This window comes from Salarias fasciatus, chromosome 11 (genome assembly GCF_902148845.1).
Source record: "Salarias fasciatus chromosome 11, fSalaFa1.1, whole genome shotgun sequence".
Lineage (NCBI taxonomy): Eukaryota > Metazoa > Chordata > Actinopteri > Blenniiformes > Blenniidae > Salarias > Salarias fasciatus.
In genome coordinates this window covers 6,841,218-6,854,571 of record NC_043755.1, presented here as the reverse complement: position 1 = coordinate 6,854,571, position 13,354 = coordinate 6,841,218, and the positions used below count along the sequence as shown (strand labels likewise).

General features: G+C 43.7%; 1 protein-coding gene across 3 annotated transcripts in view; it reads right to left on the bottom strand.

Annotated features, from left to right (window-relative positions):
• Positions 1 to 12,381, bottom strand: part of ddr1 (discoidin domain receptor tyrosine kinase 1) — a 50,497-nt gene extending 38,116 nt beyond the window's left edge. For all 3 annotated transcript variants that reach the window (XM_030103077.1, XM_030103080.1, XM_030103079.1), the window contains exon 1: positions 12,050 to 12,381. The gene's annotated coding sequence lies outside the window, so the exon portion shown is untranslated. The remainder of the gene's footprint in view (positions 1 to 12,049) is intronic.
• Positions 12,382 to 13,354: the final 973 nt, after the last annotated feature.

Below are 13,354 nucleotides of genomic sequence, written 5' to 3'. Positions count from 1 at the left end.
CTTCCTTAATCATTTTCTGACTTGAAGAATACAGGACTTGGATGAAAACTACTTGAGTTTACTTAGTTGTCAAACTCCAAGGTTTTATGCAGTGAATCACTGTGGTGTGCAATCAATTTAACTGAAAACAACTGTTGTGAGAAAAGACAATAAATGAATCCAAACTTGACTCACAGCAGTATAAAAATTGGCAAACGTACCATGCTCATGTAGTAACTGCAAAAGCTAAATACAAATAAGCATTTTAATCAAAGTTCACAAGTCAGTTTTTGAAACTTTTAATATATCAGAAGTTGTTCAGATGTTTCACTCAAAGTGATAATGTCGGTTTGCGGTTTAGAACTTTTGGCTTCATCAGCTACCGAGTGATTTACCCTCTGTGTCAATAAATTATGATGAATGGTTTTCCACGAGTTATTCACTCCGATTACAAAAAAAAAAGTAAATCCTTTAAATGAAAAAACGTGCAATGGCTCAAAAACACTCCTCCTGATCTCATATGTTTCATCATGTGTTAGTAATTTAAAAAAAAAAAAAGTCCAGCAATAATGTCATAATGTATGCAATTTCAAGTATAAACCTCAAGATCAGTTTTTTCCATATCTTTCTCCTTCCATGCAGAGATCACAACGTGTGAAGTCTCCAGTCACAGCCAGAGAGTAACAGTGAACACGCTGCCAGTTACACATGACTAATGGCCACTTGGGACACAGAGTATCCAGCTCTTTGTTTTGGATTTCCGTCAGCGTTTGAGGAAGCCGGTTATACGCACGACTGTGCACCGAGTTCTGGAGAGGAGGGAGCACAAATTAATCTCTAATCTTTAAAACTCTTTGAAGGGCGAGACTTTTCCAACTCAAAGTCCTTTGATGACTTTCTTGAACACAAGTTTGAAAATAAGGTGCCGCAGTTTCCTTGTCACTAGAAGAACCCACTGGAAGAGCAAGCCTGCAATGTTTTCCTATCAGAACCTGTAGAAGAGGCTCTCATTTTTATCATGAAAGCATTATCTTCAGCGTACTCGATTATAGAAAGTATAAAATCCTCACAGTAGCTGATCAACTGTTCGGTGTAGTCTTGGTCTCATGGTGTCCAAATATGAACAGCTTGGCGAGGAGGACTGTTTAATTACCAACTCTAATTGAACCAGGAAATCTATTGATGGATTCATGAATCAAACATCTGTTGTGAATTTCGCTGTTGAGCACCTTGTTGGAGAACAGCAAGTGGTGCCAGGAGCACTGAAACAATAAACAGTTGGTTGAACACATTCAAAGGTTTAGAGAAGGTCAGATCAAGTTCACCTGTGAAGGTTACAGTGCATTTTAAGTTCATCCTGAAATTTCACCTGAAATGAAATACACCGAACTTTTGTGAATAGCGTGATCAACAGTATGATGAAAACAGTCCCTTTGGAAGGAAAAAAACCAGGAGAGTATGAGACCCAGAGGTGGGTGTCTGTCTGCCTTGACTAATTGGGGTGAGTAGAGAGCAGAGATGAAAGAAAGAAAAAAACTGTGTATCGAAACAATGAAATGGGGCAGGTGTGTGAGGTCGGTAACAGCAGATTAGGAGTACACAACTGCAGAGTGAGAGAAATGTGCAGGAAGGTACATCGAGAGAAAAGGCTGATGGGGGGAAAAACAGAACACTGTAGAGAGCGAGGACCTGGGTTAATGGAGTGTGATGGTGAAATATGAATGCATGAAGAATGGAAAAAAAAAAAAGCACAAGAGCTGAGGTGTTCAGGGTATTATGTACAGTTGCACTGCTCCGTAAGAGACGGTTCAGGATGATCTGAAAGCCAAAGCCTTGTCACAAAGTGAAGTTTCAAACCAAATCTCAAAAGTAGAGAACATATCTGGCTCCTGCACCTGAACTGGAGGTTCCTTCCACAGGAGAGAAACCTGACAGTGAAAGGCTCTGCCACCTATTTCTTTTTTGGATACTCAGAGCAGCCCAAAATGGTAATATAGGGTCTTTAATATAATATGATGGCGCCCGTGGCCTAACGGTCGGGTTTTGAATTCTAGTCATGAATTAATGTGGGACCAAGAGAAGGAGGCCAAAATGATCCGTCTTACTAGCGTCTGTGAGCACTCAAGCTGATAAATTTTGTATAAACGAGAGAATTTACTGTTAAGAGACACTACAGCAACAAGAAATCCCAATCCTCAAGCCTTGAGAAAACACAGAAAAAGACAAGTTTTTCAGCTCTAATGCGATCTTGTCAAAGAATTAACAACACCGTGCCGATAAAACAAGGCAGCCTTTGAAACTTTATATATATATATATATATATATACACATCTTTTGAAAGACACCTTTTGTGCAAAAATGACAGCAAATTTCATCAAAGTTGTAATGTATGATTTAGAAAAGCCACTCAGGGTAATATGAGGTCAGAAAGTTTGTTTCTGAGGTGTCAGTGGTCCAAAAACAATCACATGACAGGACATCATTTGAAGAGCGAGTCATCTTACAATACTAAAGCTGACATTTAAATCCGTCTCTGCTATGTACCAAAGTCTCTTTGGGTAAGACACTGACCATGGAGTTCCCCATTAAAGTCTGATGTAATCACTTCACTCATATTCACTTAAACGCGCTGAGAAGGTGCGATAGTCTATTTGCCAGTTACGTGCCTAAATTTTAATGAGCCGATTTGTTTTCAAGTGCCTCCACAGATAAATATAACTGGATATCATCTGCATAGCAATGAAGATTCATCAAGTGCTTTCTTACAGAGGAAGGAAGCTAATTTGGTCTTCAAATTGAAAATACGCTGGCTGACGTTTATATCAATCTTCAAAATCACCCAGGCATGATCAAATATCGAGTCAAGGGGCTGTTAATCAAGGTGTTGGTCGTGCGCTGGTCATCAAATGGAAGCTCTGTGAGTCATATGTTCATCTATACACGGAAGTGCCACTCATGGCTGTGGAATCTGATGATGCCGAGTCTTATGAAGGAAGCAGGAGGAAACAATGTGTGAATCACTTGAGTGTGAGGAAAAGAGGGTTCCAGCAGCCGAGTCAGAAAAACAAATTAAACAGCAGCAAGAAAAGGAGAGAGAAAAGCAGTGTGGCTGAAGGTTGACTGAACGCACTGGTGAATCATTATTAAGATGGAAGTTGTTAAAGAGAAACGTCTTCCAGGAATGGTTTAGTTGTGCTGCTCAACACTGAGTCAGTCATGAGGACAGCTCAGCTTTTACCTCAGAAACCAATTTGAAACACACCTTCCTAAAGGCAGACACACTGCAGGGTCGAATCACAAAAGTGTGATTTGCAACAGCAGAGCTCCTATCAAATCTAATTTACAAGCTTACCAGCTCAGGACCGAGTAGAGCCGGAAAGATGGTTGAAAATGATAACCAGAGTAAACATAATAAAAATATCATAAAGATAGGGTTATTTTATAAGCAGCTTAAAAGATTGAAAGAGTGAAATCCCCATCAATTACTTCCCTCGATCCTGCTGATTTTTTGAAACTGGAAATAGGCCCACTTGATTCCTGAACCTATACTTGTTGCAGCATTGCATCGCTGACAGAGACAAATAGTGATTAGAACCATTTGCTCTGGTTAATAAGAATGCCTTCATCAACAGAAACCCTGCAATCCTGCAAGTCTGAGCAGGCAGCAAGGCATTACACCATGTTTACAGTCAAAAACCCGTTTCGTGTGGGAGTTGAGAACGAGCTGAAATCAGAACAGCACTTGATTTCTTTATTTTTAGGTCAGTGTTCATTGCAGACCGAGGCTATACTTTTTCAACCAACTTCAAATACATACAACATGTGTGAAATAAATACAGCAAACTATAAATCCAGAACTACAAAGCCTTTAAAAACACCAAACAGGGGAAGAAAAAACATTGAAAAAGTCAGTTCATTAAGATGTGGGCAGCATTCTTTCCTTATAGTTATAATGGTCACAATGTACATTATGGATGTTATACAGTGGTTTTCTAGTCAAGCTACACTCTTCAGAGACAGCACATATTTGGTAAATCAGAATAAATAGCAATTGTGGGGCTTTTTGCTTGCAAAGTGATGGACAGAGAAAACCCACGAGTTCAGGACAAGTCCTCCCAAATTCGACACTGCTTTGCAAGAAGAGAAAAGAAGGACATGACACTCAGACAGAAAGATAAAAACATACTCATAATTTATGGTGGCTTTACACACTGATGCATTATTGTCGAATTTTCCTGTCATACTGCTCACTACAGCCTGAACCTGCACGTTAGCTTCATTCATCATATTCAGATCTTTCTTCAATGCCAGATTTTGCAGAAACGCTCCGTCTCCTCAAAATTATAGAATCGGTAGAGTATGTTTGCGAAGAGATTACTGTTGCTGGTTCCAACTACACTTGGATTCAGGACTATTTTATGCACATCCATTTTACTAACTTTGTGCAGCGGGAAGAGGCATTCAGTAATTACCTTCTGTTACTGCTGAATGACACTGACGCAAATCTGCCTCCATGTGAAATTTGGCTCGTAGGTGCCAATCAAACTGAGTTTTTATATTCCACTATATATGTTAATGCCAACCTGTTAAATTAGTGAGTGATAACAATTAAAACACTGCAATTTCCTCTTTAATCTTCTCTCTCTTTTCAGTTTTAGTGTTTCAGTCGCTATTTTCTGAGGGCAGACTTATCGATGCATTCACCAACCTCCTTTTACTTACTTGCAGAATTTAACAGTTTGGCTGGACAGCTAAAAGCAGTTTTCGTGGTGGGACACAGTCTGAACGCAGCTTTTCACAGATTATTATATATTGATTTTCAAGAAATATATTTCACGTAAGCCTTCTAGAAAAACAGATTTCACAAACACTGAGCTGAGAACATCAAACTGACGTTAAATTCTGACACTGAGGTCCTAAAATATAAGACTATATAGATATTTGTGAACCAATTTTCTTGTCAATTGTCTTCAAGCAGAAGACTTTCAAGCCTCATGCATGAAAAAGAAAACAATTGTGAAAGAAGGAAAAGCTGCACTAAAATGAGCACGTATTGCTGTTATGTAAACTTTAGTCCAGAGAGTTTCTGTCGATTACAAAGTCTCACAGCTCTGATCACATTATCATTATTTCACTTGTAGTTTAACATTTGACAGCTGATATATTTGCCTTTCGAGAGTCAATCATTGCAAATTTGCATTTGCCGAAATGCAAATAAAAAGTAAATTTGTTCATTCACTTTTTGTCAGTCATTACATAAGTAATCAAACTCAAATAAAAGCAGACAGCTTGTAAAAAGGTAGGATAAAAAAATCCCCCCCAGCTACAGACCTGCTGTACAAACAATACTTAGTCTGGACCAGTTTTCTAATTGTAGCCATATCACCATGCTGTAATATTATGGCATCCGCAAAGGCAATCAAAGGGAAATAAGCCTGATCACACACAGAAACAGTAACAACACACAACTCCTCACTGGCTGATTTCTTGTACGAAATATTCAGCAATAACTACAGAACAGCCAAATTTAAACTTGAGAAGATGTTCTGGAGAGCTGAAATATGAAAAAAAAAAAAAAAAAAAAAAAAAAAAAGAACAGAGCGCAACAAAAGCACGCATATAAAAAAGCGAAGGCCTCGTTAGCACTTCTGGCAGCCAACCTGATTCACGCCGAGTCGACTGATTAGTAGCTGCATCGTGTGAATCAAAGAGCAAAGTGCTTTTGCTGCGCACGCAAAGGAAAAACACAAGTAGAGAGTGAGTGATAAATCCCTGTGGGAAACTGGTCGTGACTGACAGTAACTGGAACACCGCTCTGCGTCTCGGGGCTTGAATCTCCGTACGTGTCGGTACATGTGGGCGAGCCGTCGTCAGCTCCGGTCTCTGGATGCGAGCCATCTGGAAGGAGCGGGGCGGCTTTTCAGTTTCAGGTGAAAGTGAGGTAATGAAATAGAGGTCTGTCTCACCTCCTCTAGAAGTGAAAGCCGAGTTATCTACTGCCTGAAAACGAACCTTCACCACTGCCGTGATGAAGACTCCGAGCCTGACCTCAGCTTGAAACGTGGGTGGGAAACCCGTAATGAGAGTGGCGCAGGTATGAGGTGGCATCAGCATGTTAATATGACAGCAGCGTGGCGGCGTCTATGAGGATCTGTGTTTCCAGTTTGACACGCCAGCTACTTCAGGGGCTGCGGCTCGATGGCCAGCCGCAGCTCAATTCCCAGAATTCAATTTGCACAGTCTCACTGCCACCTGTCAGAGAACAAGTGTGAGGCAGAGAGGAGGCTGGGTGGAAAAGGAGGGGGAAAAAGGAGAGGCATGTGACAGCACAGTGCTACTCTCACAATGGGCAGAGAGAAAACAGTCGCCGACTGAAACGCAGACGGACCGACGGAAGAATGTCACGGAGGAAAAATTCCCAGCAGCGATCGGACAAACAGAATACGACTGACAGAGCGAGCGTGGGACAAAAGCAACTCTGCCCGCAGGAGGCAGAGAATTATTCATCCACGGAGCCGCGATTGGAACAGAATGAGAGGGAAGGAGGGGGAATGAGAGAGGGAGGGAGAGAGGGACTGTGGGGAGAAACGGCAGACAGAAAACTGAGAGATCAGGTCAAACAGGAATGAATTCAGCCAGACTCAGCATTTCGAGTCAGAGTGAGAAAAACAGTGCGGCCGAGCCCAGCCCTCCAACAGATGTCTTATTCTCATTTGTGATGAATGGCGGCCGAGGAAAAGGAAAGTCTTTCAGAACTTTGAGGCCTTCTCAACGTTTAGCTCCGGCAGCAGGCAAAAGGAATACTAGACTTGCATGAAAAGATCCAAAAGTGCGGTGAAGCCTTTTTAATATAAAGTCTGAGCTTAAAAGTCTAGCTTTGCTCTCTCTCTCTCTCTCTCTCTCTCTCTCTCTCTCCTCTGTTAAAAGCCTCGGGCAGAGGCTGATACCTCTATCACAGTTGCAGTCCTCCTCCTCCTCCCTCTCAGCAGAAAAAGGCCTCCTAAAAAGAGCTAAATTACACATCACACAACAGTTTCCTGATGCTAATGTTCCCCTCCAAACCCCTCGCAGCGAAAGACAGACACGTCCAGCCCACTCAATGAGGATGTCGCTGGAGCTCATATCTATCATACGCAGAGACGACATATTGAAAACGAATGTAACCTTTGATGTTTGACACGTTTTTTTTCCCCCGTGTTGCAACAAGGGTTCAAAAGCTCTGACTTTGCCAGGAGCCATTGGTAATTATTAGTGGTATACTGAGCCACGGGAGGCCCGGTGTGCGCTGGCAGCTCAGGGTAAAACACCACCACAGTGTGAGGGTTTGAACAGAGATGAAAAAAAAATCTGAAGGAGCAAACGGGAGAAACAGAGCACGGGCTGGCTTTTAAGTTTTGTTCCATGTTTTATAAGTTTCATCTTCTTCATCCAAGAGGAAGATAACTTCTTCTTGGTGAAACATGTGAGTGCACACAACACCATTCACAGCTGGTTGAAGCTCAGTGGATTCAGCTTTGTCCTCTTCTAATTAGACCATTAACTTCACAGTGTAAGATCTACAGGGTGGAAACTTCAACAGAAACCTTTCAAGGTGTCGGAGCAGAACAAAGTGTAATTACATGAACTGATGTCGCTTACATCGGCCTGGAAGACGCAAAAAAAGAGACATTAGAAAGAAAAAAACAGCTGCGACATATAAAGCTCCGCTCATTTCTGCTTCAGGTTAACTAAGAATCTGTTATCATAACACATTCAAGTCGCCACAGGACCTGTAAAACGCTGAGGTGCATCATGGGTAATGAGGGCACCAAGTTTTCATAACAAAATTTAATTTAAAAAAACATGCAGTTTGTTTCGTAGATCAAGGAGTGGCATTGTAGGAATAAAATAGATTAAAATAAGATTAGACGGTTTCAGGTAGGCTCCAGCAAGGACATTTGAAATTCCAACATCATAGAAAAGCAAGAAACAGCATTCACTCAAAATTCAAGTAAAGTGAAATGAATTGTTGGGGCCACACAATGGTATAGTTGTTAACACAGTCTTCTTTAAGCAATGGAAATATCTGGTTTGATTCTGGGCTTCATGTGTTGAGTTTGTATGCTCTTCCTGTGCGAGAGAGCTTTCACTAGGCAGTCCAAAAATATATTTGATTTAAATTTCTGTCTCTAATTGTTAGAGTGTGTGTGTGTGTGTGTGTGTGTGTGCCTCATTATCAGCTGGTGACCTGTTTTCCTGTTCTGCTCATCTGCAACCCTGAGGTGGATAAAACTGCACAGAAGGGCGGGTATTGAAATATTTCATGAATTGTGTATTACAGTTGACAGGTTGGACTTTAAGAAGGTAGTGCTCGTCATCTTTTAGGTTTCCATACATTATTGCATGCTGATAGCGATCCCTATCGCCGACGTGAAGGTAAACAAATGCCTTTATCGAGACGTTTGGAAGACATTCAGAGGCACACACAAATTAAACAGGAAAACCTGATATGCTTTGATAAGATGCTGTGTCAATATTTTTAAAGCCAAGTTTCCTTACATTCAGACAGCATCATCTCCCCAGTTATCTAACCAGAGCAGCCTTAATGGAAAGAGCAAACAGACAAATAAGGAGACTGGCAGAGATGATGGGAGAAGTGAGGCCAGGGGTAAGATGGATGAGCAGAGGAGGAGGGGGAAGGATGGAACATCTAGCGCTGCTTCAAAGGGAATGAGAAAGGCAGAAGATGAAGAATCTGTGCTCCTCGTTGGATGTAGTGACATAGACAAATTGTCAGAATGATCAATTAGAGCATCAAACATATGCTGGATGTCAAGGAAGGATGGAGGGACAGCGGAGTGAGGCGATGGATGAAAGGAGATAAAGCTGATCTGAAAAGAGGCTGGACTTTGAAGATGCAGATTTATGAAGAGGGCATCTGAAAGATTTGAAAACTCACTGACAACTGAAGTGCAAGAACACCCTCCATCCCGCTTTGAAGTGTCACCACCCATTACGCGATTAATTTGTTTGCCTGACAGTCTTGTCGAGCGCGCCCTGCATGTGACCACACAAACGGCAAATGCAATTGAAAAGTCCAGCTGTCTAGACTTGATGGGAAATTGGTTTAGGAAAACAGAGGGAACAGTGGAGTCCTGCCTTCAATTGGTTTCATTTCCCATTAAAAGGAGACGGAGGAGAAGGGAGGCAAGCAACCGTTTTGTGTCTGTGGCCTGAAATGAATTCTTCCACTGGACTTCCCACTCGGCCTGTCGGGAGCCAATTACCAGCAAACTCAGACCTAATACATTATTTCTGTGAAGGAAGTCCCATAAAAAAGACTGTTCTGGATTGAAGCACCATTATCATCACTGTTCTCTTTATGTGGTTAACTAGCCGCATTAGCCACATCGCTATAAAGATCAGGCAACTGTGCAAAAAAGCTGCAGTTAAGGCATTGTGGTCGATCTGCCTCCTCTAAGTTTGCTGGGATCCACCTGCGAGAGGTCTTTTCAGGAAAGTCAACAAGCAGAAACAAACAGAAATGAATGTGTGGTCACAGCCACAACAATGACCCACACAGAGGAGAAGAGACCCAGGTCAATGATCAGCCAGAGTTCTCAGCAAACACTCCAAACTCCGCTTTGTTTCTGTAAAAACTTTCACTTCGGCATGCAACAATGTGTTTTCAATCACAACACAAGAAAAGAAAGTCCAGGTTTTTCTATTCTTTTACATAGAATTACTGCAAAGTTCTTCAGAATACTTTTGTTGCAGAGCAACAAAACACGTCATTATATATTCATCAGACACTGTGAGACAAATTACTTTCCTCTGTGCATAAATCCTGCTGGAACCATGTTATGCAATTAAGGTCATTTTCCAAACAAATCAATACACGAAACTTTTCTCAAAGTGCCGAGTGAATGCGGGCACACCAATACTCACATAACTGGTCGATGCACTGGTTTAAAATATTCCAGCTCTCGTCTGCGGGTCTGCACAGCTGATAAAAAGCAGATATGTGGGTCCAACGGCTCTCACGGGACGTGGGGAAATTAGCAGCCAGATGCCCATTAGACAGGGATCCAGCAGACATGTGCCTGCCGTGAGGGACTATGCATCAATACGGAGGGCTCCTCCTCACTTTATGCCCCTGCCTTTGCTATAGAGGCGGAGAGGGAGGGACGGGGAGAGAGAAAATGGCATTTTATTGCCTCTATCTTTTGGCGAATTGCACAAGCACTCCCCCCCACCTCCTTCTCCAAACAGTTTAACAATACTACACTCTTCCAAATTGCCCGCTCAGTCTCCCGGCCAAGAAACTTGCATCAACCGATTTTTTTTTTGCTCGTGGTGGGAAAGGTGACTGCCCGCTGCACTGCACACCCACTGAAGCCCATTGTTAACTCCTCCATCAGGACGCCTCCGCCTCCCTGAGAGCAGCACAAAGGCATGCACAAACACAGAGGAACAAGGTTGGCAACAGACACACACGAAACCCCCTCATTTTCACATCTCCTTCCGTCTCCATACCAAAGTAAGTAAAAAAAAAAAAAAAAAAAAAAGAAAAGAAAAACAAGCTATTTCTGAACATAACCTTCTCTCGACACCTGCACCATCCTGTTCTCAGAGAGGATTCAAATCATTTGTGGCACCTTGTGAATGATTTACCCACAGTTTCCTTTTTTAACCCCAGATGAGGCTGTGCCTCACAGGAGAGAGCATCTCGTTATCGATCTGCGTCCTCGGCCAACACGCTGAACCCAAAGTATGCATGGCAGCCATCCTCACTGGAATGGGTGTGTGCGTGGATGGGTGACTATGACCTCTATCAGAGTGAATCATACACAAACAGTTAAAAAGTGGTGAAAACGCACTAAATAATTGAAGTTAATTTACCATAAACAAACATAAATCGACATCCTGTTTAACGCATAAACCTGCTTGTAGATTATCCCCAGGGTCTGAAATGTTTTCTGTATCAACACGGCTCCTCCTCCCCAGCGGACTGCCGCCCTGCGCTCATTCCAGGTGACTGATTAGCTCCCCAGTGGAGAGTCACCTCATTCAGGGCCAGAGGTGAGTGAAACCAGAGCTGATGGTCCTGTCGGAGGTCACCTGCGATGCCGTGGGGGTCACAGGTTGATGGCCACCAGCTGGACGTGCAGAGGTTAGACGGTGATTGTACTGAGCCATTCATCAGGACTGGTGCAGATTTATAGCGTGGCCCACAGAGAAGGTCCATTTAACATGTGATGTTGGGTGAAGTGAGCTTGCACAGTGTTTAGTGTTTGAGTCCAGGCTTGAACAGAGTTTGCATGCTTTCCTACTTTGAATTGACAGTCTGAAGATGTGTGAGAGTTTATATACTCTCTTTCAATTTCCAGTTAGTGGGAATGTGTGACTGTCTTGTGCACATGTTTTATTTTCCCGTGATGGACTAGTCAGGTCCTGAGTCCCAGGAGGACAAGTTGGATAAAGCAGTATAAAAGATGTATGGATGGATAAAGTGAATGAGTTTAACAGACAGTGAAAAGGGGAATGATTAGTGATCACTCAGCCAAACACATGTAACTTGTTTTTAAAAGTTAGAGTCTGGTTAGAGAGTGCACTCATTGCAGAGATTTGGAGGAAAGTAAAGTCCAAGCTGAAGTGGAACGTGTGAGAGCCGCTTTTGGCACAAATCGCGACCCTGGGTGATGTTTTCTGCAGCCAAGGACCCACATTTAGCTCGATGTGGAGCAGCAGCCCATGATGTACGCTGTCAGAACATTTCAGCCACGCAGTCAAGTAAATGCCACAATGTATCCGCCGCACAAACGCGCGGAGAGACCCGGAGCGCAACGTTATACTTTCACACGCGCTTCCCGGGAGTCCGTGGCCGGCGTCCAGATCAGCGCCCGGTTCACACACCGAGACTGGGAGACGCCAAGCCGCGGAGTGAGAGGCAGACACACACACACACACACACACGGACAGCTGGAAATATCCACTGCAATATTATTATTATAGCCGCTTATTATGGTGTAACGCGCACGGAGCGGGCGGCGCGCGGCGGGTAAACACAAGTTAGTTGAGCGGGACTCACCGAACAGACCGGGGAGAAGTGGGCTCTGACAGCGGTCCCAAACTTTCAGATAAACTCTGCGTTTTACTGAGCGACGCGTCCTCGACAACAGGAGAATAATCCCAACTGAGCTCCGGGGCAGTTGTTGCGTTCAGGGGGGGGGTCGAACTCCAGCCAGAAAACTCAGAAGACGGCAGGAGCGCTCCGGAGCGGCGGGCAGAAGACGCTCCGGCAGCTGCGGCTTCTGGCCGGGGACTGTCAACCCTGACGGGGAGAAGCGGAGGGAAGGCGGGCGGTGGAGGGTCCCTGCGTGCCGCCGCCGCTGCTGCAGTCCTGCTCCTCGGCTCCTGCTCTGCTGCTCTGCTCCGCGGCTCCTCGGCCGGGCCAGCGGGCGCCACCAGGTGCTCATTTACATAACTGCACCGGCTGCGGCCAATCAGCGCCGCCGGTAAAGTGTCTGATTAAATATGCTCGACCAATCAGAGGCCGCGTCGGGCGGGACGTCTAATCTGTAATATTAAAATCCGCTGCGAGGATTTTGGGAGTCTTCCCAGCTACAGACGGTCATATGATACAGCACCTGGCAACACGGCCTCACCTTGTTAAAAATGTTGCTTTTCTGTTTCAGAACAGGATGTTTGACAATATAAAGTCCTTCAATAAACTGCTCTACCTCCAAGCATCTGGCCAGGGCGGTTTAATGTAAGCCCACAGCACTCTGCCTTGGTATTTACCTCTGAAGGAAACTTTATTACAGAGTATTGGCGGTGTAACTGTATACCATTACTGGCCCCGGGCTATAATGACTCAGATTGAAGGGTTTGCAGTAAAACACTGCTGTCACCAGGACAGTTGTTGATAGGGGACCAAGAGGAACGCAAGAGAGAGAAGGAAAATTCACATTTAAACTGATCCACATCTGTGTATGTTTATGCAGAATAACATCAGAAAATGGAACTAGTTAGACTGAAAACAGGTAGGGGAGCAATCACGGTTGCGTGCTCGTACTTGCCCGTCTGGCTGAGGGGAGGGAAACTTTAGTAGGCGCTCAATCAGCAGTCAGGGACAATAAAGGTCATTTAACACACTCTGAGCTCCACCTTGGATAAACAGGGAAGAAACGGGGAAAACACTGATACACTCTCTGCTGCTGTAACGCCTCTGTTTGTGTTTCAACTTGTACTTTTTGGCTCAGTGAGGTCTTAAAAGGAGGCTGCTCGGTCAGTAAATGAAATATTTTGATCCCAAAGCATTACGCTTACACCCAACAAAACTCAGAGTTTATGGAAGAGCGCTCTGCTTTTTACTCAACTGTTTGTTTAACAG